General features: G+C 47.4%; 1 long non-coding RNA gene across 1 annotated transcript; it reads right to left on the bottom strand.

Moving 5' to 3' along the window:
• LOC110260653 lies at nucleotides 15,984-22,574 on the bottom strand. The gene is made up of 2 exons (XR_002343922.1): nucleotides 22,064-22,574; nucleotides 15,984-16,188 (listed from the first exon to the last, which is right to left on the bottom strand). It is a non-coding gene; the product is annotated as an uncharacterized LOC110260653 (long non-coding RNA).

Below are 23,318 nucleotides of genomic sequence, written 5' to 3'. Positions count from 1 at the left end.
AGTTGGTGATGAAGAAAGAAAAATCTAATCTTTGGCTAATACCGAGGGCCGCAGCTTAAGAACACACAAGTAAACAGTGAAGCGTGGTGACCCAGGACCAGCTGGGGGACCTCTACAACAAAAGCACTTAACAAAGCTGCTTTCAGCCCTGCAGCTCACCCGGGGCAGCTCCGGCCTGGCTCTGCTGGAAAAGGAGCTGGGGTCCTGCTTGGGGACCCAGGCTTACAGTCAAATGTCACCCTATCAATACCAAGTGAGCAGAAAGGAGCCTAATGCTTAGGGGCCTTTGTTTCTTTGTTTTTCATTAATTAGTCTTTTGTTCACCCATCTGAGTCGGAAAGAAATCTCTTCTGCAATCCTTTCAAACTCCAACTCCCCCACATGTACCCACATGAGTGAAAACAGAATAAAATCTATGGGTTTGGCTCACTGCCTCAGCCACATGGTCAAAAAGGACTTTGAAAGGCTCTTTTTTAAAAACAAAACAAGTGTTTATTGAGTAACTGCTATTCATTCAACAAACATGTAAAGAGCGTCTACTGCACTGCTGGCCCTGTGCTTGCTGTTAGGGACACAAAGATGAATAAAACCCAAACTGGGGACTCAATAAACTCCATAAGGGAGATGGGAGCTCAGCGGCGGTTCACACAGCGCCCGGTAGAAGGCGCTAACGGCAACTCCGAGGAAGAGAGCGCTTCTCTGGGATGGGAGCAGGGAAGGCTCTATTTCATGGCTTCGTGGCGCCATTGGAGTGCTGAATGGTGCAGACGTGCCTTCCTCCACGTGTTCACCACATTCAAATAATAGCGAGTTGGGGCAGAACATCCCCTGGGCGTGCCAGGCACGGTTCTCGGGAGTTTCCTCCTGTAGCTCCCACAGTGCTCTTTACACGGAAGGCCTTTGATTATCTCCACTTTGCAACTACACATCTAAAGCCGGGCCGCCTGGCTCCAGAGCCTGTGTTCTTGAACTTGGAGCCGGCTACGCAGCGTCTGCTTACCGGACCAACCATCCCCGAGACCTGTCTGCCTCGCCCCCCCGGGCCCTCAAAAGCGGGGCCTGCAGTTCCCACTGTGGCGTACCGGAAATGAGTCCAACTGGGAACCATGAGGTTGCCGGTTCAATCCCTGGCCTCGCTCAGTGGGTTAGGGATCTGGTGTTGCTGGGAGCTGTGGTGTAGGTCAGCAGCTGTATCTCTGATTTGACCCCCTAGCCTGGGAACCTCCATATGCTGCGAGTGTGGCTCTAAAAAGCAAAAAAAAAAAAAGTCCAACAGTGGGGCCTGTGTCTTCCTGATCTCTCTGGATGGGCTGGGATGGGGAGAGGTGAATACACCATCACTGACTCTGTCCAGAGAGGCTCGCTTTCCAGGAATGATGGCAGAGCTGGAGCTTGGGAAAAGGAGGCCCTGAATCTTCAGGACCCCATGCACATGCTGCCTCTGCTCGGAACTCAGACCTGCCCTTGGGTGCACTTTTGCGGCTCTGAGGACAGGGTTTGGGCTTTAGGTAATAATTGCATAGATTTGCTTAGTAAACACAGAGCAGCTGTAGGATAATGACATGTTCTTACAGAGATGGTGCTCGGTAATTACTTTCAGTGGCCCCAAAGTATTATTTAACACATATTCTGGTTTATAAGGCAGAAATAATGATGAATTTGCTTGGTAATTACACAGCACTTACCCACTACATATCCTGCCAGGAGCTGATACTTAGTCCATCATTAAGGGGCTAGCAGTTGCTTTGGTAAATAGTAAGTTCTTCTTATTATTGGTCTCTAGCACATAAAGCATTATTAAAACACCATTAGTGACATTTCTCCAAAGGGTAAATACACAAGCCGACTCGAGGAGCCAACTTTCCCTGGGCGACGTGCTTTATTTTTATCTTTCTGACAAGAGCGATAGAAAAGAGTCACTGCTAACTTGACCGTCTGCTCACGGAAGTTGCCTCCTTAATGACACAGCAGATGAAGCGACATTTGCCCTGGCTTAAGGACCGGGATGGGAGTCGCCAGCATTTTCATTGTGCAGATTGCTCTTTCGCTCATCTGAATGGCAGCGCCCAGTTTAGGAGGGGCCCTGGGTCTGGCGCCACCACCGCCGTGGTGGGCTGGGTCAGCACATTGAGTGCCAGGGCAAACCACAGCCTTTTGATGGGTCTCATTGGCGCATCCTCAAGGCTCCTCCTAGGATGGAGCCTCAGAAGCTCTTGGAGAGCCTGGGGCTCTAGAAGTGGGGGCTCCTTGGTTTTCAGGCCATTTGGGGTACATATGGGCAAGGAATATACACACATCGGATACCAAAGAAGAGGCAAGCCCAGAACCAGCCTCTTTGTCTGTAAAAAGGGCTCTTGGGAAAACTGCCTGACATATTTCATCTGGAAGGCAGTAATTTGGGGGGCCATGGCTCAGCCCTAAACGCTCTTGGCTCAGCCACTGGCTTCAGAAGAAATCAACTCTTTGTAATCAATAGGGGGCTTTAAAAAGGTGGTCAACCATTATGGCCAGTGGGCAGGATCGGGAATGGGCCTTCTGGAGCAGACAGAGCCCTCATTACCATCCCACTGCAACCCATCCCATTTCTGGAGGGAACAGTTCAAAACTGTATGTGAACTCACTTCCAGATCCAAACTGCCAAGCCAGCTGGCCAGTTCCAATGGCCTCTTTCTTCTGTAACAAATGCCAGGACTCTGGCTTTGGAAGTGACGTTGGTTGCCATGGAAACCAACTGGGAGTAGTTGGGAAACCTTTAGGGTTGCCGTCAGAAGGCCTGAGTTCAAATCTCAGTCCTGCTTTTACTAGCCGGGCAGTCTTTGGCGGTCACCTCTCTGAGCTTCAGCTTCTTTATCTCAAAATACTCTGTGACGACTATAAATTCCATCAGGCTAGAAATCACCCCTGTTGTCTTCACCATGAAATTCCCTGCCCCCAAATCAATACCCAACACTTTTTAAATCTATGATGAACATTTTTAATTGACTAGACTGGGGAAATGCATCACACATTTGATTTACAAACATCCACCGATTTGCACTGAGTGAAAAACAGAGTGAAATAAAAACAGCAATTTAAATAGTCCAGAAGATTCTGCCTGATAAATTCACTTAATGCACATGTGCCCTGGACTGATGCTAAAAAACAAAGATGTGGAACTGCTCTGCTCTCCCTTCCTGGTTTTGAGAACCTTGCTGTACCGAATGTATAAGTTAATATGAATAATTTAATATTGCACTTTGGAATAGACACACTCACTACGTAATATGCAATATGTTACTATATCCATTGCACACAATTCACATGGGTGACTGAAGTTGGTTGTAATCACAAAATCTTTTAAACTCTACTTTAGAGATGAGTTATAGGAGTTTCCCGGGAGATTTTGACTATGCCCAATTTTTTCTTTGACTTAGACTTAACCTTGAGATGTTAACCTCATAGCCTTTGGGTTATCTCATGGGGTCGTTGTGAGTGAGCTGAGAAGGAAAGCATTGTGCATAGAAGCACAAGGACAAAAGCACTAGACCAAAATAGCTGTTATCCTGTTCACTGCTCTGTAGGTATGGCTACTTAGCTTGGATAAGGTCAAGAGCTTTGATTATTACCTAGTCCTTCGACTCCCAGGCTTGAGTGCTGGCATCTACATCACAGTTTAACCAACAAAAACCCATTGGGTAATTATTAGGAGCTCATCAGCAAACTGCTCATCACATTTGGTGGCAAAATAGCCACCCAGAGCCCAGTGATGACACAGAGTCAATAAGTAGTCACTAGCCCCAAAGTACAGCACATCTTGGCATCCTACCTGCACATGGGGGCAGATACTGAGGAGTGTGAGATGGAGGGGCCCTCATACAAACAGGCAGAATCGGCCCCAGTCCTTGGCACTAGGGCCCATTTCTTCCCTGTTCCAGACTTCTTGTTCACTGCTGTAAATTCTTTCCATTTGAAGCTGCTTTGTTTCCTTCTTATTTCACTGGGTTTAAAATAAGGAAAAGGAAATACAATGTGATTTCTAGCTCCCATATGCTACCCACATCCCATCCCAAGTCCGATATTACCCAGGAAGACCCTCCAGTCCCATGGGAGGAGCAAGAGAGGTATATACAAGCCCAGATTCTTTTTATTTTATTTAAAAAATGTAATTATTTATTTATTCTGTCTTTTTAGGGCTGTGCCCACAGCATATGAAAGTTCCCAGGCTAGGGGTCGAATCAGAGCTGCAACCGCCGGCCTATACCACAACCACAGCAACGCCAGATCTGAGCCACGTCTGCGACCTACACCACAGCTCATAGCAATGCTGGATCCTTAACCCACTGAGCGAGGCCAGGGATTGAACCCGAGTCCTCATGAATACTGTCTGGGTTTGTTGCCGTTGAGCCACGATGGGAACTTCTATGACTCCTACAGATTCCACTGTAAAGTGTTACAGTGATGAGAAAGGAGAACGTGGACTGGGAGCACCAGGAAGGCTCCATGGGAAGGTCGGAGTTAGAGAAACGCCTGGGAATGACTCGAGCTTGAGAAGCAGGCTACGGCTTGTGTGTCTGCTGGATTTCTCTGTCCCATTTTCATTCAACCTTCTTTTCATAATAGAACCCTGATATCCTTTGGGGAAAGACCCTGCCCCCTGGCCTTGGGGTGAGCAACACACTCGGCCCTGAGAAATAAATGGGACTTTCATGCCCTTGAGTTACAGGGATGCATTCATAAGTGAACACATGTGAATGATGGTCTCATCAGCCCCATGCCCAGGATTATTGGGAAAGATGCAACCTCTTCCTGTAGAATAACTAACCAATAGGATATAAGCCTAGAGCTGCCTGGGCCAGCCCATCTAGTGCCTACCTGACACTGGAGCCAATGCAGAAGGAAATGTAGTCTAGACATGGAAATAGACTAAGACCAGGTCCTGGAAAAATCCAGTGCCTGACTTTGAAGTCAAGTGGTCTTGGATTTTAAGGTACATTCCTCAATAAATTTAGCTGTTAATGGAAGGCACGTTGGATTGGGCTTCTCTTAATTGCAGTGGAAAGAGTCCTAATAAATGCGATATTCATTTTTAAAAAGGGATGACAGTACAGGCATGGAGAACAGAGTGAGCAAAGCCCTCAAGGCAGGGATATAGGCTTTTGAGGGTCCCGACATATTCCCCAAGGACCATGGAGGGTAAATCATGGGGAGAGGGGCACATTATAAAAATGCCAAGTGATGGAAAGACGTCTTTGGTCTTCTGAGAACCGACATCCCCCGCTGAAAGTAGGCAACTACGTGCCTGGACGCCAGGGCAGCTCATGCACTGGCTGGTCCAGTTACATTCTCTTCGTTCAGGGAAATCCCTACCACATGCCAGATGCTGCACATCTGTGGTTAGCATTGTTCCCTTAAAGAATAACATGGATTCTTCCCCGGGCAAGCCACACATTTTCATTAACTGTGGTCAGGATGAAATCGGGCTCCCTCCGACGAGTTTCAGCTGACAGACTGCTCTGGGGCAGGTCTTTCAGGGAAGCTGATTCATCGCCTCTGTCGGCTGGCTGTGGGGGATGCACACCTGTGTCCCAGGATGACTTCAGAGAGAGGGGAGACAAAAGACCACGTGAGGCTCCAGCTGCCCCTGCAGACACTCTTACAGCGGAGCGGACGCAAGCGCAGCCATGCCTGGTGGGCAGTCAGCAGTGGGGTGGTTTATGTTCCGCTCCTGGGACCCTCCCCCCGACAGGGGGCTCTTCCTCTGAGTTCTGTCCCAACCGACGGCTTTGGGTCTGGGGGGGAGACTGGCTGACATCTGGGCTTGATTTGATCCCCCGCTTACCCACCTCTCAATCATCCACATGCCGCATTCTTCAGCCATTGCAGAATGCAAGCTGCTCAAAGATGATGCCTGAGACCGGGGTGGAGGTGCAATCCACACCGTGTCCACATTCGGCTTACAAGAATTCTGCTGTATGTGCCGGGTGAGAAAGAGAGAAAAAGAGACCGAAAGCAAGCAAGATAATAGGCAGGAGTGCCTTGACCTTCCATCCCCCCTCACAGGGCAAAGGCGCTCTAGGGAGTGTGAGAAGGTGCATATAATCTATTGTTTCCGCGGTTCATCTTAGCCCATTGCTTTGCTGAGTATACCTGTGAAATAAGTAGAGTTAGCTGCTAGACCCAACAATACCTAATCTAAGAGGCATAACACAACAGAGGCTAACTGCTTCCCCACAGTCACAGGGTAAGGTGGGTCTGGAATTGCTCTGTGGTGACTGTCTTCTTAGCCGGGGTTCAAGGAGCCAGCATCTTCCATCTGAAACACTGGCAGGAGATGGAAGCCACTGCACTCAGGCTCTGAGATGGAGATTAGAGTGCGGGATATTTAACAGGGAGTGCTCTTGGGATCCACACATGCGGAAGGGAGAGAAGGATATAACCTTGGGCAGAGGGGGGGAAGCTGAGATGAAGTGCAGCCCCCCAAAGGTCTCCTCCAACCCATTGGAGAACGCCTTATGGGCTGGGTGACCTTTAGAGCTGTCCGAAAGCTGGTTATACTGGTCAACCTCTGTGTTTCTCAGTCCCTGGATGCAGGTGTGGACCATCTTCCAGGAGTACTCCCAGCGGCTGAGGAATTAAGTTTTTCATTGCTAAAGGGGGATCTGGGGGGCTCACTCATCACAGCCTCCACCACAAGGGGATTAGAGCAGGGATCAGCAAACCTTCAGTAAATAGGTTTTACAGGCCACATGGTCTCTGTCACAACTTCTCACCTCTGCTGTTGTAGCACAGAAGCAGCCAGAGGCGACATGTAAGTAAAGGAATCTATGTTCCAATAAAGCCTTATTTTACAAAAAGAGGCAGTGAGTCAGTCCATAGAGGACTGATTTCTGGACTAGAGGATGAGGGATGTAATTAAGGTCCAACCCTATCAAGGACTTAGCTCGCTCCTGTGTATATTTCACTGGCCCAAACTTAACTGAACAAAGTTAGGAAGTGGAGTCTTTCTGTGAGTCCCTAAAGAAGATAAATGGAATTTGTGAACATCCAGCCAGACTCTGCCACAGTATGATTCTTGAAAATCATTTCTTAAACATGTAACAGCCCCGAAATATCTTATCCATTTCTTCACATCTGCGACTAAATAAAGTAGTATACGCTTTACCTCAAGGGAGACTTGGGAGATTTTTGAGAGTACTTCTCTGGCTGTGTGAACGCTGCTCCATGCACTGACTTTGGAACCGAATCCCTGTGTGAACGCTTACTCCACTGTGTGAAAGGGTGGAGAACAGGAAGGAAGAATTAGAAGTATGGGGTTAAGAGATACACACTACTGTATATAAAAGAGATAAACAACAGGGACCTACTGTATAGCACGGGGAACTATAGTCAATGTCTTGTAATGACCTATAATGGGAAAAAAATCTGAAAAAGATATATATGCACACACACACATATATATGTGTGTGTGTGTATATATAGCTGAATCACTTTGCTGTACACCAGAAACACAGCATAGTAATAAATCAACTGTATTTCAATTTTAAAAAAAGAAAAAGAACAAGAGTGAGGTGTTTGACAGACCCGGATCTAGAGCTTAGCTCTGCCATTTACCCGCTCTAATAACTGGTCCATTTCCTTCTTGATCCTCATGTTCTCCTTTTCTAAAACGAGACGCTAATAGTGCCCACTTCCCTTGGTTTTTTGCAAGGATGAAAGTGCTGCAGTATATGCAAAGCACTTAGAACTTGCATATAGCAAGCCCTCAGTAAAACGCCAAAGATGATCAGTTCTTTGTTAAGAGAAAGGCCATACAACAAAAGTGATCAACGTCTTGGAGTTCCCTTCTTGGCTCAACCGTTAATGAACCTGACTAGCATCCATGAGGATGTAGGTTTGATCCCTGGCCTCGCTCGGTGGGTTAAGGATCTGGTGTTGCCGTGAGCTGTGGTATAGGTTGCAGACACAGCTCAGATCTGGTATTGCTGTGGCTGGGGTGTAGGCCAGCAGCTATAGCTCTGATTCAACCCCTAGCCTGGGAACTTCCATATGCTGTGAGTGTGGCCGTTTAAAAAAAAAAGTCTGCTGGGGTGACCCAATGCATTCTTCTGTCTTCATGGACCTTGATTACATCTTCAAGATGATCAGAGGGTTCCCCCCAGCATGTGGGATTGGGACAAGTGAGAATTTCTGTGACTCTTGCAATTAAAAATAAATAGAAAATGATAGTAATACCTACCTGACAGGGTTGTTGGGAGGATAAAGTTTAACAAAAATGTGTTAAGGGCAGAAATATGCCAGGCATTATAGCAGATTCTGGGTACACAAACATGAATAAAATATTATATTGGTTATCTACTGCCCCAGAGCATAGTGATTTAAAACAATAATCATTTTATTGCCCACAGTTCTGTGTGTTGGCCCGGTGGTTCTGCTGCTGGTTTCAGTTGGGCTTACCCTTGCAGCTGCAATCACCTGGTGGCTTGGCTGTGGATTGTGCTCAGCTAGGACAGCTGGGAAAGCTGTGTTTCATGAGAACAAGCACAAGCATGTACCAGTCCTCTGCTTGCATCATGATTGCTGATATCCCATTGGCCACAGAATGTCACATGGCCAAGTCTAGCATCAGTGTGGAAGGAGACCACACAAGGGCATGGCATGAACACCCCAAGGAGAAATTCCCTCCAGGCCATTGTTGTAACAATTTACTGCAAATATCTTAAGCCTATAAGAAAGCTGCCATGAAGTGTCCATCTTAGCCCTACTGGACGTATCACTCTCCACGACCCACCTTCCCTGGTATCTCCCAAGGAAGCATGGATGAAAGAATCAGCCAGTGAATTTGCATGAAGTTGCGTAGGACTGACTCTCCTCCCAGAACATTAGGCATCATTATGTCCATCTCATATCATTAGATCATGGCTATTCAGATCCCATTGGTCAGAACCCAGTCACATGGTGCCAATATAACTACAAAGGAGCCTGGGAAATGTAGTCTTCCTGCAAGTTCCAGAACTGAGAAATGGCTCAGCCCTCATAGGGACTCTTACACTGGATGTTACTTTGCCTCCACAGGGTCCCTCACACTCCGGGAAGCTCACAGTGAGATCCTCCTTTGCCCTTTGGCATGACTTGGCCGACAGTGACGCAGTAAAGGGGAGATGGTGGTATCTGTGGAGCTCAGGCTGTTGGCCATGTGTAGAGTAGGATGATTCAGGAACATCCAGACATTATACCATGAGCCCCTTAAGTGGACACTGGGTGCTCCATACAGCCCAGTACAGTGTGTCTCTACTTAACCTTCTGGAAAAACAATGTAGGGATGGCTTTGGTATGTTTTTCTGGCAAAGTAGCATTGGGTAGGTTTTTCTGCCTCAACCCCAGGAGTCACCTAGGATTTGTCTCACCACACAAAGAACAAGGTCTCACCCTCTCTCTCCAGCCTGGTGGGGCGACCCCTAGGTCTCCAGGAAATGTTCCCCACAGGGCTTTCCCATGCCCTCTCCCCTATGCCTCTTATCTCTCCTTGACCCTTCAATCCTCTCTCTTTAAGCCTTGCCTGTATGGCATCTCCACTCTGCTTTTTTCTAGACATGCCAACCCTCCTTAAAGCATGGGAGTGGGGGCATCTCCCAGAAAGATGGTCAAACTGAAGGAGCTGAGGGAAAGCAGGACCATGAAGAGACTACCAGGCTAATAAGCCTCAAGGGACAGATAGAAAAGATATTTAATGGGGAAAAACAGCAGAACTTGGCAATGTGGGGCTCCTGACCCATTTCTTTTATGGACGACCCCAACTCCATAGTTTGCAGGACTCAGCACAAAATTAAAATGTGAGCCTCCTATTCAAAGTGCAGTAGTGCCATTAAAGGTATGAAAATGTTTTTCTTTCCTCCACAGTCTCTCTTGCGACTTTCCATGGTACTCTCTATTTGCCATTTAATGTCATTCTAAGGAGAGAAAAATTAAAATTTTTAATTATTTTAAATTATTAGCACAAATTATTTTTACCATTCATTCATCTTTATAGTGTGCAATATCTGTTTTAAAGGCATTTAACTCACATGCAGAATCACCAAGAGTGCATAATTCTTGTTCTGCGGCTCTTAGATACATATGTATTTTGTTTTTGCCAGAAGAGAAGAAACGCTGCACAAAACGAACTCGATTGTTTTCATTTCTGGAGTTCCCATTGTGGCGCGCGGAAACAAATCTGACTAGGAACTGTGAGGTCGCAGGTTTGATCCCTGGCCTCGCTCAGTGGGTTAAGGATCCCGCACTGCTGTGAGCTCTGGTATAGATCGCAGACGCGGCTTGGATCTTGTGTTGCTGTGGTGTAGGCTGGTGGCTGCAGCTCCGATTGGACCCCTAGTCTGGCAACCTCCATTTGCTGCGGGTGTGGCCCTAAAAAGACCAAAAAAAATTTTTTTTTTAATTTTTTTCATTTCTTAATACATGTACATCCTTTCGGGAATGATGAAAGAGGGAAGGAAAGAAGGAAGGAGGGGAGGGGGGAGAGGGGCGGGGATGGGGGAGAGGGGAGGGGAGAGGAGAAGGGAAGGAAATGGAAGGAAGGGGAAAGAAAAGGAATTATGGCTTCGCCTGTGTTCCTCTTTCCCTCCCCGTCTTCATTTTCGGCCTCAGTGAGGATACAACAGGGCTCCTTTGTTGGTTGTGTCTCCTTTCTGTGTTCTAAGAAAGTTCTGTTTCAGATGGAAAGTGTGGCCTCTTAGGGTTGTCAGTGCCCCATACTTAGCCAACCATAGACATAACACACTTATCTTGTACAGTGGTCCCCCCCGATCTGTGGTTTCTCTTTCCACGGCTTTCAGTGACCTGTGGTCAACTGAGGTCTGAAAAGATTACATGGAAAATTCCAGAAATAAATAACTCATAAGTTTTAAATTGCGTGCGCTTCTAAGTTGTGTGATGAAACCCCGCATTGTCCTGCTCCCTCCCGCCAGGGACATGACTCAACCCTTTGTCCAGCATATTCCACCCATTAGGTGTTTAGTGGCCGTCCAAGTGGTCAGATCAACCGTCAAGGTATGGCAGGACTTGTGTTCGGGTTTATTTTACTTAATAACAGCCCCCAAAGGGCAAGAGTCCCAATGCTGGCAATTCAGATCTGCCAGAGAGAAGCTGTCAGATGCGTCTTTTTACGTAAAAAAATGAAAGCTCTCAGCTTAATAAGGAAAGGAAAAAAATCATAAGCCTGGTTGCCAAGATCTATGGTAAGAATGAATCGTCTACCTTTGGAATTGTGAAGAAGGAAAAAGAAATGTGTGCCAGTTTTGCTCTTGCACCTCAGACTGCAAAAGTCACAGCTACAGTGCATGATTAAGTGCTTAGTTAAGGTGGAAAAGGCATTAAATCTGTATAATAAGGATGAGGGCTAGAAATAGTTATGCTTGGATCACAGGTACAAACGAGGACTGGCTGGCCAGCTGGATTTTGGTCACCCTAGGAATAGGTATATAGACATAGAGACACATAGAGAGATAAAAGGCTGTGTCACGGGCCCAAGAGCAAGAGTGGGGGGAACCTCAGATCATTCTAGATCGGATCATAAGAAAATTCTTGGGCGAACAGGCTGCTTCACTCCCTCCCTCTCTCTCCCCATCATTACCAGTTCCAAATTCCCAGGGAAAGCTCTAACTGGCCCAGCTTTGGTGAAGTGCCAACCCACCCAGCCCCAACCTTGTACACACTACCTGGACCGGGGGCAAGAAACTACTTCACAGACATGCCTTCTAGGTGGCACATGAAGCTGGGCAGACTCTTCAAAAGAGATGAACTACAAACTCTGAATAACATTAAGGTATTACAGCTCAGCTGGCCAGGCATGATGATGTATTGAATAAGTAGAGTCAGCTGTTGTTCAAAAGCTCCTGGCGGGGAAAGATAGTCAGGGAAGACTTCCTGGAAGAGGTGACCCTTGAGAGACTGGCAGACCTTGGGTGGAGGCAGAGGAACGGGACAAGTTTCCAGAGAAGGGAACAGCATGAACCAAGCCCAGGAAGCGAGATAAGTGATCATTGGTAAATTGGTCACCAATTTATCTTCTGCTCTTCCCCCGTTGGGCCTCATGGTCCATTATCATGAAGTCATGTTTTAGGTAATAGTCTGTTTGAGGACTTGAAACCTTACTCCCCGTCGTCCTCCTGCTCCTTGCCGGTGGGGAGCATGGAGCATCTGGCTGTAGCTGGGATGGTCTATAGGTCAGGCGGTAGGATTAACCAATATGTGAAACCATTTTTACGAGACGCTGTTGAGACCACTTACAGAGAGAGATTTTTTCAATCATTAGGGGGTCAACCAGTAGTTTCATTTTTGGTTTGGTTGGGGTTTTTTAGCAATAGAAAATACGACAGAACAGAACACGTCAGAACTCATTGCAGGAAGTGTGAATAGTGCTTTGTGAAGCGTGGTGCAGTCACATGTCCGTAGACGAGGGGGTCATGGTCAAAAATGTCTAAGAACATTGCCTGAGCCAGAGCCTCTTTGATGAACTTCTACTCCCGAGGAAACCGCTTTATAGGAGAGAGTACAGAGGTCAATGGTCTTAACTGGATGCTTTCCTAAGATTTTAAATGCGGATGGAAGAGCTTTTGGTTTTGGTTTTAAAGAGAGGCAGAAATGAGGTCATGCTCAGTTATGAAGCGCTTCTCTGACCTTCCTCTCCGTCTCCAGTCCTGTCCTCCTTGTGGCCATTAATAGGTCCATCAGTATGAAGCAGAAACACAGAAATAGCACAGGCTAACATGCAAGAATGATGCGTGGCATGGACAAGAATGAGCTGCTCAGCCGCAGTGTGGATGCCTCTGATGGGCTGCTCTTGAAACGCCCTATCAGTGACTGGTCGTGATCCTTGAACTGTCTTGCTAGGATATAAAAGGACCACATCTCCTTCCCATCCATGAAGAGATAAACCCCGATCTTCCCATGGTGGTGCCAAGCATCTGGCTTCACCAGATTGCTCAGGCTGAGCTAGCCCCCGCAACGAGCAGCTAAGCAAATTCCCAGAAGTCCAGCTACTAGGTCAAGATGCCAAGAGCCAGCAGATTCTGCCCTGCTCTTGCCCACCCATGGAAAAGTGTAGCCTTTGGGTCACTGCATAGGCCACTGAACAAATGCCCAGTTGGCCTGGGAGCCACGCCTTTGCTCATTTCACTGTGGGAGGTCAGTTTCCTTTTTCCCTAAGAATCCAACACGGAGTGTCCCAGTCCCTCTCTTCTCATTATACAATCCAGCTGTTTTCTGCAGCCGCCTGCTGGACGGAGAGCACTGGGCTGGAGACCTGGCTCTGAGACCAGCCTCTAGCACCCTCCAGCCACAGCTCGGTTACCGATCCTCTTGCCTCTTGGAACTCCATTTCTTCATCTGCAAAATGGGAGAACCCTCCCGGGGCGTCCCTGCAGGGCTGTGGGAGGATATGTGTGACTTGATGCCCATTTCCCTTTCTGGAAGCCTGAGGCGGTGGGCGTTGGATAAGCCACCGTCCCGGGCTGCAGTCTGGTGGGAGTCCGAGGGGGCGGCTGGGGAGGAGGGAGAGGCCGGGGTTGATGTTCAGACGAAATGCTGACCCTGGGACACCTTCACGGTACTTGGCCCTTGGCCCACCCACAACTTTCCCAGCAATCTTGCCGCACCTTAAAACCACCCAGCAAGAAAAGGGGGAAACTATTTCCCTCAGTAAAGCCCTCGGGTCCTCCCTCTGAAACCAGAGCTTCGGGGAGAGCAGCGAGCGAGCGGTGACTCAGTGTTTAGTCTGTGGCATTTCGTGTGCAGAGGGTGACCCAGGAGGGTCTAGCTGAGCTTCCGAGGCCGCTCGTGGGAGTCTGTCTGGGAATGAAGCCCATCCAAAGGGCCTCTGATCCCAGGAGAGCTGAGGCTGAGGTGAGATGCTGGTCCAGAGTCAGCGAGGAAGGGAAGGTTTAAGAGGCGGCCTGAGCATGCAAGCTGGGGTCAGGCATGGGATGGGCTGGGGCCAACCGGGAGGCCTTCCAGGTGGAGGCTTCTGGAGCCAACGTGAGGCAGTTTGGCAACCAGAGAACTTCTTCCCCTCAACGGATCCCTGGGAGGGCGTGTAAACAGGGCACCGTCTCCTCAGGGCCCCGGTCGTGACTGCGTGGAGGAGGGAAGAGCCCTGGCCCACCTCCCACCTCAGGCTTCTATCAGACCCCCCACTTGAGCCCTGGGAGAAGCCAGCAGTGGTCCCCCCACGTCTCGGTCCTTCCAGAGGTGGAAAGCAGAACACGGGAAACATCTGCTCCTCTTCATGGGAGTGAAATGGGCTCCATGTGCACGTCTCCCTTTCCTCCTCAGGCCTCCCCTCTCCCGCCTCTCTTTCTTCCTGACCTGTGTGAACCTGTGATGCTTACTATTATGAGCTGCACATAGCAGGGCTTACTATTATGAGCTCCCCAAGCCAAACCCAGGAGATCTGGATGGGTCTGATATGCGTGGTTCATTCACCCCCATGAAGGCCTGGCTGCCAGGGTGGGAAACACGTCCCTGAAGAGAGAGGGAAGGAGCAGGATGCAGGGACGAGTCGGAGGTGTGAGGATGCCGGGGAATGAGGGACAAGCTCAGCTTGTACCTGGAGGTGTCACCAGCTTTCCAGCCCACGTGCTGAGTGCATGGATGCTTGGATTTGTTCTTTCCTACATGGAAAGCCCCTCGGCCCCAGGCCATGCCTTCCACCTGCACCGTATTTTGTCCAAAACTCAATGCCCAGATTCAGCAAGCCATAAATAACAGTAAAATAAAGAATATCTAGTGAATGTTCAATGCATCACGCTTAACTGAAGGGACCAGTCACAGGAAAAGCAGCTCTTCCCTCCTGGCTCCTAGCTCTCGGCTGTGCATGTTGACCAACATTCAGATCCAATCTGAGCACCTGTAATTACTTTTTTCCAGCGTTATTGCAAAGTCCAGCTACTCTCTCAGGTTTCCCCTTTTACCTCCCAGAATCTTCTTTCCCACCTTAGCTCATGTGCTTCTTAGGAGACCAGAGATACTCATGCTGATGGTGTTCTGGATGTGTGGGGACAGGTCCAGGAATAAAATAGTCTTGGTGTCCGAGGAAGAGAAAAGAGGCTCAACCCCCTTTCTTCATAACAGCAATTTATCTTACCTGACATGATAGTATGTGTTTCACGTGTATCTTCTGGCTCCTTCACTACAAGATAAGTTCCAGGAGGGCAGAGAACTTGACTTTTAGAGTTGATCACTCCCTGTATCCTTAGTGCCCAGGACAGTGTCTGGCACAGAGTAGGTATTCGGTGAATATTTATTTAATGAACAGCAGATGGTTGAGTGAATCTGATCAGATTGGCTTATGAATGACAAATGGAACATCTAAACACACACACATAATGGGCACAAATATGCATGTGTACCCACACACAGGACCAGGAGGGCTTATGAGTGAATATGTAATGATAATACTAATGCTGGTAATAACGGCTAAAAGCACACCTTTCTATGCCAGGGACTGTGCTAGCATTGTCTCCATGCATATTCACAATGCCCTGTCCTCTTTTAAAGATGACAAAACTTTCAGAGAGATTAAGTGATTTGGCAAAATCAAGACTTAGTTAAAAATGGAGCCAAGGCAGAAGTCAGATCCATTTGTCTATAAAGTCTGTGCTTTTTACTTGTGATACTTCCTCAAAGTCATCATGTCACTCAGGCTTTCGTTGTGTTCAGTGAAACATGATTATATTATTACTGTTTGACCTCTCATGGGTGCCTAATCCCTATCACTAAACTAGAACTTCCTCAAGTTAGGGACTGTATCTTATTTCCTTATTACATCCCAAGCAGGGCTTACTATTATGAGCTGCACATAGCAGGTACACAGTACGTATCTACTCAATTAATTAATATAATCATAGGACACCTCACAAAAGTGAACTCAACTATAGATGACATTCAAAGAAAGAAACAGTAAGACAGGGGGGTCAAAATGGCCCTCCCTGACTGCTGACTGGACCCCTCGCCATGGTAGGGCCAAGTTTTATTTCTCTTTTTATTTCCAATTGTTCACAAAGTTCTTGGCTTCATGCTTGGCGCATGGATTAAGAAAAACTGGTTCAGGAAGCTTTCTGGTGGAGCAGTGGGTTAAAGGTTCAGCATTGTTGCAGCTATGGCGCAGGTTGCAACTGTGGCATGGGTTCAGTCTCTGGCCCAGGGAACTTCTGCATGCTGAAGGTGTAGCCAGAAAAAAAAAAAAAAAAACTGGTTTATAAACTGGGGTCTCACAGAGGCGTAGAACTGAATAGTCTTGAAGGATATTTTATCAAGACTTTTGAAGATTTTGATAGATAAGCACTTCATATAATGTCTAGCATACAGAAAATACTCAAAAAATTCATTGAATAACCTAGTGGCGCCTCATAGTAACTGGCACAGTATCTGACAAAGGGTGAATATTCAATAACTAGTCACAGAACTGCAGCAAATGATTTTTGCTGATCCAATAAAAATAGTTTCCATTTATTGAGCCAGGCACTAACCATTTTGCCTTAATCATCTCATTTAATCCTCATATTACTGTAGAGAGCAGGTGTTATTATTACCTGTATTTTACAGATCAAGAAACTGAGGCTCCAAAAGATTAAGTAATTTGCCTAAGGTCCTACAGCTGTAAGGGGTGGGAATAGGAATTGAATTGCTTGATTGCAAATGTTTAGCCATGATGCTTGGTCCTGCCCTGTCAGCTCCCTCTGGCTGAGTTGCTGTGTCCTGACAAGCTGAGAATGCTGGGAAACACCAAAGATCACACACCCAAGTCTGCTACCTGGAAAGAATTTCAGGTACAAGGCACAGCCTTGATATGGGGGCCCCCAGTCTGTCTTCAGACTTCCCTCGTGGCCCAGAGCCAGAATCTCTTTCCCTTGCAGCAACAACGTCAAGGCTTAGGTAGGAACATGAAAGAGTCAAGGGCCCTTGGTCTCCTTGGGATGTCCGCTATCCAAGTTCTTTGCTTTCATTGTGTGATTTAGGTGTCTCAAAACCATGTGACTAGATCCTGATTTATTCCCATTTTATAGAGGAAGAAACTGAGGCTTGGGGACGTTGAGCTGACTTGTCCACGCTCACACTGCTGGAAAAAGGCAGAGCTGGGTTTCGAACTGAGGTCATCTGACTTCCCAAGCTCTTCACCACCACAGCTGCTTTATTTACATTCTGCAGTGTCTACAAACTACCAATCAAGACATTACAAGTGACAGAATAATTAGAGTCCTGACAACCAAGTAATGGGTGACTACTGTGCTCCAGACATTGTTCTTAGAGCATATTCCTCATTTGATCCCTCTGCCAATGCTATGGAGTGAGGACTGTTAGCCACATTTTCATGACCAGAAAACTGAGGCTAAAACAAAGTATGTGGTAGAGCTGGGATTTGAACCAGGCCTGTCTAATTCCAGCGGTGGGATATGTGGATTCCAACCCATCTGGTATCCATGTCCTTAGCCATTAAGCTTTCCAGTCTTCCTGCTTTGACTTTGCTTTTGCCCTTGAGGTTGTTCTACCTGCCTCATCTACTCTATGTCTTGTGCTGTGTATTTCTTGGGAACTATAGTCTGGAAGATTATGGAGAAACACAAAGACTTGTTGATGCCTCTACCATCTGCTGGATCAACTGGGGGTTTTCCGCCCTTTTCAACAAAATCATCAGGGTTACACTCTCGAAGGACTTTAATACAGAAGGACATTGGAAAGATTCTCCGGATCTGTTAGAATTCATCTGGTTAGAAAAAGTGTGAGATGGGGCAAAGTCTCATTGATGAGCAGAATGGCTTCGTCAAGAAGAATCTGTTTGAAATCAGCTCTTTAACCAACTGCTAAACCACAGAAAGAGAAGCAGACATATGTGCAGAGTAAGACATGCAGATGCTAAATGGAATGCTCGTTAGCAGGTAGGCTCAGACCCCTTCAAATTACATTGCAAGACCAATAAAAACCTGTTGGAAAATAAATAATTCAAAGAGATGGCTCTAGGTGTTTTCTAGAAATAAGCGTGTTATGTTGTTATCATTAGAATCAACATTGCCAGAGCAAGTCTTACACATTAATTAAGCTGGCAACCACTTCTGAGGATAATTTAGGCCATCAGGGAATAGGAATAGGAATAACCTCTAACACCTGTAGGAATTTATGGTGTGCAACACTTTTTCACGTGTAATGTCTTGCGTTGTCCTTACCACAAACCATTGAGATCTACAGGATTTCCATTTAGAATCAAAGAGTCTAAGGTTCAGATTTTAGGTTTCCTGCCTTTAAATCCATTGCTTTTTTTCCCCACTACTCTAAAATGTAATAATAACAATAATACTAATATAAAATAATAACAATGGAAATTAAGGGAGTAACCTGGCAAAGCAGATATACTCCCCCTTCACAACTCTTCCTGGGCCCTGCATGATATATCGGCTTCTTGTCTTTTACAGTAGATGATGAAAAATGAGTTAAAAGTGGATGCCAGTCCTCCCTTCTGAAGGATTACATTTAAGTGCAGCCCATCTAAAGAGTAGGCACGTATTCATTCATCAAACACAAGGACATAGGGCTTTGTCGGCACATGGCGAGGTTTTGTGCAAATTTGAAAAAAGGTGCCTCACCCTCTGAGCTGATGTGGCCCCAGACAAAGACACAGCTACTGACCGGCACAGCACTGGCAGGACTTTAACACCCATTTTGTCCCCCAGACCGGACACCTTTGTCCGGAGCACAAATTGCACAACCAAAAGCAAAGACTCACCCTCCAGAGGAGGAAAAGGCAAATAGATATGGATCATTACAGCAATGTAAATAATATCATCATAGATTTGAGAAAGGTACTTCGAGAGGATTAACTAGACATTCTGCTCAAAATTTTACTCTTAATCCTCTTGTTGAGGTTTGATAGAGCCCAACTAATTGTGTTCTTTTTCCCTGACCCTGGATCCATGGAGAGATAACATTTAAAAATAAGCTGATATTAGAGAATGTGACTTGCAGCCTAGAAGCAAATAGACTTTGTCAGGCTAAACGTCAGAATCAGGCCAACTTACCTACCCTGTCAGTTAGAGGCAATGCTGGATTTCCATGACCTACAACCCGCCTGGACCCATGTGGGGGCCTGGCCACGACAACCTCAATTGCTTCCTGCCAAGTGAATTACGTATCAGAGAAAGAAAGAAGAAAAGGCTGAGAGGCCCATTCCCAGGTCCTGATCCCCAATTCAAAAATTCAAAAGGCCAGGAATTCTAGCAGAGCTTCTCCCACGTAGAAAGAAACATCAGACATGGGGAAGAATTCCCACTCTGCCCCCCCCCCTTTTAATGAGTATGAAGATGTATTCCATTTCTATTCCCAGCACTAGACCACGAGTGGGGACCACATCTGCTCTACTCCCCATTTTTTTTGCCAGTACCCAGCCAGGACTTGCCACATCGCAGGCACTCATTAGCTAGCCTTTTCAAAAACAATGATTAAATGTTGACTGAAAAGCTCAGAAAAGGCTTCCAGAAAGGAAGTGACATTTGAGTTGAGCCTCAAAGAGTCAGTCGCCAAGACAAAACAGTGATGGAAGGGAATTGCAGGGGTTTTCATAGGGGCAGCAGGCTCTGTGAAGAGGGGAAGATGAGAGGTGGCCCAGGAGAAGCCAGATCGTAAAATGTCATGTGTGCCAATCAAAACCGTACTGGAAGACAAAGGAAAATAAACAGGGATGAGCCACGGATTAGCCAAGTGGCGTCTGGGTTACCATGACAGCAGTGGAGACCTTACACATAAGCCCCCTCCAAGCCTCCTATTCAAATGCCCATGGAGCTGCACCAAAAGACACTCATCCCCCATGGAGTGAACAAAAGATGGTAAATCACATGATTTCTAGGAGGCGTCCCACCATCCATGGTATGGAAGGAGAGGCCACTACAAAGTACAATCTAGAGCTTTGTTTCACAGGCTCCACCTTGAGCCAGAATAGCAGAACCCCCAAAAAGCAGATGCCAACACTCTATATACCACTCATGCTGCTTCTCCCTATGGGACCAGAATCCAAAAAAGACAGGCTCTTGCCCCAGCAACCGGGAAACTGTCTTCTGAGCCAGCCAGAGCCCTGATCTTCTTCTCGCTCCTTCACCTATAGATCCTTCTAGAAGGCACTACTCCCAGCATAGACCACGATACCATCTTGGGATACTTGGGTGCACGGCAAATCAAAGGAAGCAGGATTGTGAGAGGGATGCAGCCAAGAGGGAAGAGCAAGGCTGGGGGCAGGTGGTCAGTTCTCACGGCCTTCAGTCCTCAAAGAGCAGGTCCCAAGTGCCTTTAAGTCAGAGGACCAGTCTTGCTCAGGCTTATCCACATTTGAAGAAGGGCAACCTGAGGATGGGGTTTACATACTCCAAGGACACCTCCTGGAATCCACGGGAGAGTAAAAGGCACCAAAGCTGTTTATTTCTCCAGCCCTCTCTGCTGGCAAACTTTAGACTAAGCTAAGCCTCTGTCCATCAAAGGAAAAGCAAACAGAAAGAAAAACTGCCCAGTTCTGGAAAGACTCTGTAGTTTAAAAGAAAAGACCAGTGTGTTAAAGTCTCAAATTAAAACAACACTCTGATAATAATTTTCTAGGACAAATAGGAAGTGTCGAGCGGACATCTATCTCAGCATCCTTCTAATCATAAGAGGGGGACATGAGGAGCAAAGGAACTGAAATGAAGACAAAGGTGAACAGAAGGATGGTTCCTCATGACTCATTTCTCAGATAGGGGTTCAGCACCTGCTATGGGCCAGGCACTGTCCTAGGCAGGATACAGCAGTGAAACACAGCAGATGAAGATCCCTGCCCCCCAGAGCTTCCATTCTAGTGGGGAGAGGGGGGACAGATAATAAACAATAATAATGAATACATTATTTGGTAAATTAAAAGGTGATACTGGCTGGGGGGGGGGAAGAAAGGAAAAGCAGGACAGGGTCGGGGGTTCAGAAGTGCTATGATGTGGGATGGTGGGAACGGAGGAGAGGGGCCAGCAGCCTTGCCGGATGATGCAGAAAGCCCAGCAAAAGTGCACTGTGGACAGGACCAAGAGGGTTGTTTTAAACTGATACAAGGTAAACTCCACGACAAGGGAATCACTCATTTTTATGGACTGGGTGCCTCCGTATTCATACAGTGAGAACTGCCACTGCATCATCTCAGTCCCTCTCGTTTCTCTTTGTATGGTGACAGCCTCCCAGCTGGTCTCCCTACCTTCGCCTTGCCCCTCTCCAATCCCCTCTACCTCTGAGGCCACAACAAGTTGTTACATGCAACCTGTAGGTGTCAGGGGTTGCGATAGCAGAGATTGTACCTGTGCTGCTCCCTTCTGAACGCTCAACACCCAGCCCCAGTGCCTGGCATCTGCTAGACTTTCACGAATGCGTTAGAGTGAATTAGAGAGATGGAGAGGGATGGGAGAAGGGAGGGAGAGAGATGCGGAGAGGAGAGGCAGGAAGGCAGAAAGGCAGAAAGAAAGGAAGAAAGAAAGATGGAGGGAGGGGGGAAGAAAGAAGGATGGAGGGAGGAGGGGAGGAAAAAAAAAGACATGAAAAGAAGAAAGACCCACTTGGAAGAAGCAAGAGCAGAGACCTAGTAAGGTGTTCAGCAGGAGGAAAGGGGTGGAGGAAGATTCCAGGGAGAAGGAGGAGCCCGTAGCTGAGGCTCTAGCGCTCTTTGAGTCTTCTGCTGGGGGAGGGGGGGGGTCTGCTCCTTGGCTCCTAGAAATCTTCCAAGAAACATGGGACAGATCCTCAAAAGGATGGATGGAGCCAAGCCCGAAAGGTCTAGAAAATAAGCCAAATATTTGAAACCAGGACACCCTAAAAATCTAGGAATTCTGGTCCCTTGTCCCCATAACCCACATGGGACAGCTGTACCCAGAATGAGTCCCTAGAGTTCAAAGAGCTCCACCACAGAAGCAAACTAGCTAATCAGCCCCTTCCACCATCATGTCTCCTTTCAGGGGACGTGAATCCCTCGTGAGATTTGGCAGTTTGAAGAGAAGCAGAAACCCCAAGCATCCAGTGGGTGAATAAGGACAGGTTTTGTCACCTTGTGGCCCCCATCACTGCCGTCCAGGACCATCCTCTTGGGGCATCCGCAGAAGCAGGCTGCAGGGACATTTGAGCTCCTTCTCGAGGACAGGAAGAAGGTCACATGCCTCTTCTCGGCTTCACCCGTCCTCCCTTCCCCCATCCCTCCATCCCTCCCTACACACACACACACACACACACACCACCCAACCCCGCTCCTTCTCAACACAAAAACAGCTGTGTTCTCATGGCTGGAATGATATGAGGTCTATTTATTTGGGCTTAAGAAGAAAATGTTTATCATCCACAAATTGAGTGAATAGTTTCCTAGCAACTTCTTGTATAACTGTTATGAAATCACTTTCCGTGCTCTCTCTCTCTCCCCCCGCTGACCTCCCTCCGTCCCTTTCTCTCTCACATCCTCTCCCTGACCACCAAGGATTTTTTTCTATTTTAAATAGCAGAACACATTGAGGGTTTGATTAAAAACTACAAATTTTGGAGTTCCCGTCGTGGCTCAGTGGTTAACGAATCCGACTAGGAGCCACAAGGTTGCGGGTTCGATCCCTGACCTCGCTCAGTGGGTTGAGGATCCAGCGTTGCTGTGAGCTGTGGTGTAGGTCACAGATGCGGCTCGGATCTGGCATTGCTGTGGCTCTGGCCTAGGCCAGCGGCTACAGCTCTGATTAGACCCCTAGCCTGGGAACCTCCATAGGTCGAGGGTGCGGGCCTAGAAAAAACAAAAAAGACCAAAAAAAAAAAAAACTACAAATTTCTCCCTAGGAGAATCCATGGAAATAGACACATGCTCAGTCACTCTTCGGTACCCAGAACTCAAGGAGGTCACAGCATGCCTGAAACCTACCCCCGGAACCCAGGTAATCACCATTTCTTACACACAGGTTAATGTTCTCTTAGTTGGCCTCTCTCTCATCTAGGCAAGGAAACCATGGCCAGGAGGCAGTTATCCTGCAAAAATGTGATGAACTCAGCTCGCTTCCAGCTATCTCCTCCACCCTCCCAACATGACACATTCTAATCCCAGAGCCTCAGTGCTCCCGCCCAGCAGCATCCGATCTTCTGCCTGTCTCCCTGCTCTCCCCCAGCTCGCCAGCCGGGAGTTAGGAAATGTGAACACGCTTTACGATCGCCTGAGAAAAATGCCATGAGGTCAAGGCACCTGCAAAGATTTCCAAATTCCAGGATGCAAGGCACCAGTCTCCCCTCCAGGCTTCATCCCACAGCCTCAGCCAGCGCTGGGTGTTGACGAGAGC

This window comes from Sus scrofa, chromosome 5, assembly GCF_000003025.6.
Source record: "Sus scrofa isolate TJ Tabasco breed Duroc chromosome 5, Sscrofa11.1, whole genome shotgun sequence".
In the NCBI taxonomy this organism is placed as follows: Eukaryota; Metazoa; Chordata; class Mammalia; order Artiodactyla; family Suidae; genus Sus; species Sus scrofa.
This window is presented reverse-complemented; position numbering and strand designations above follow the sequence as displayed.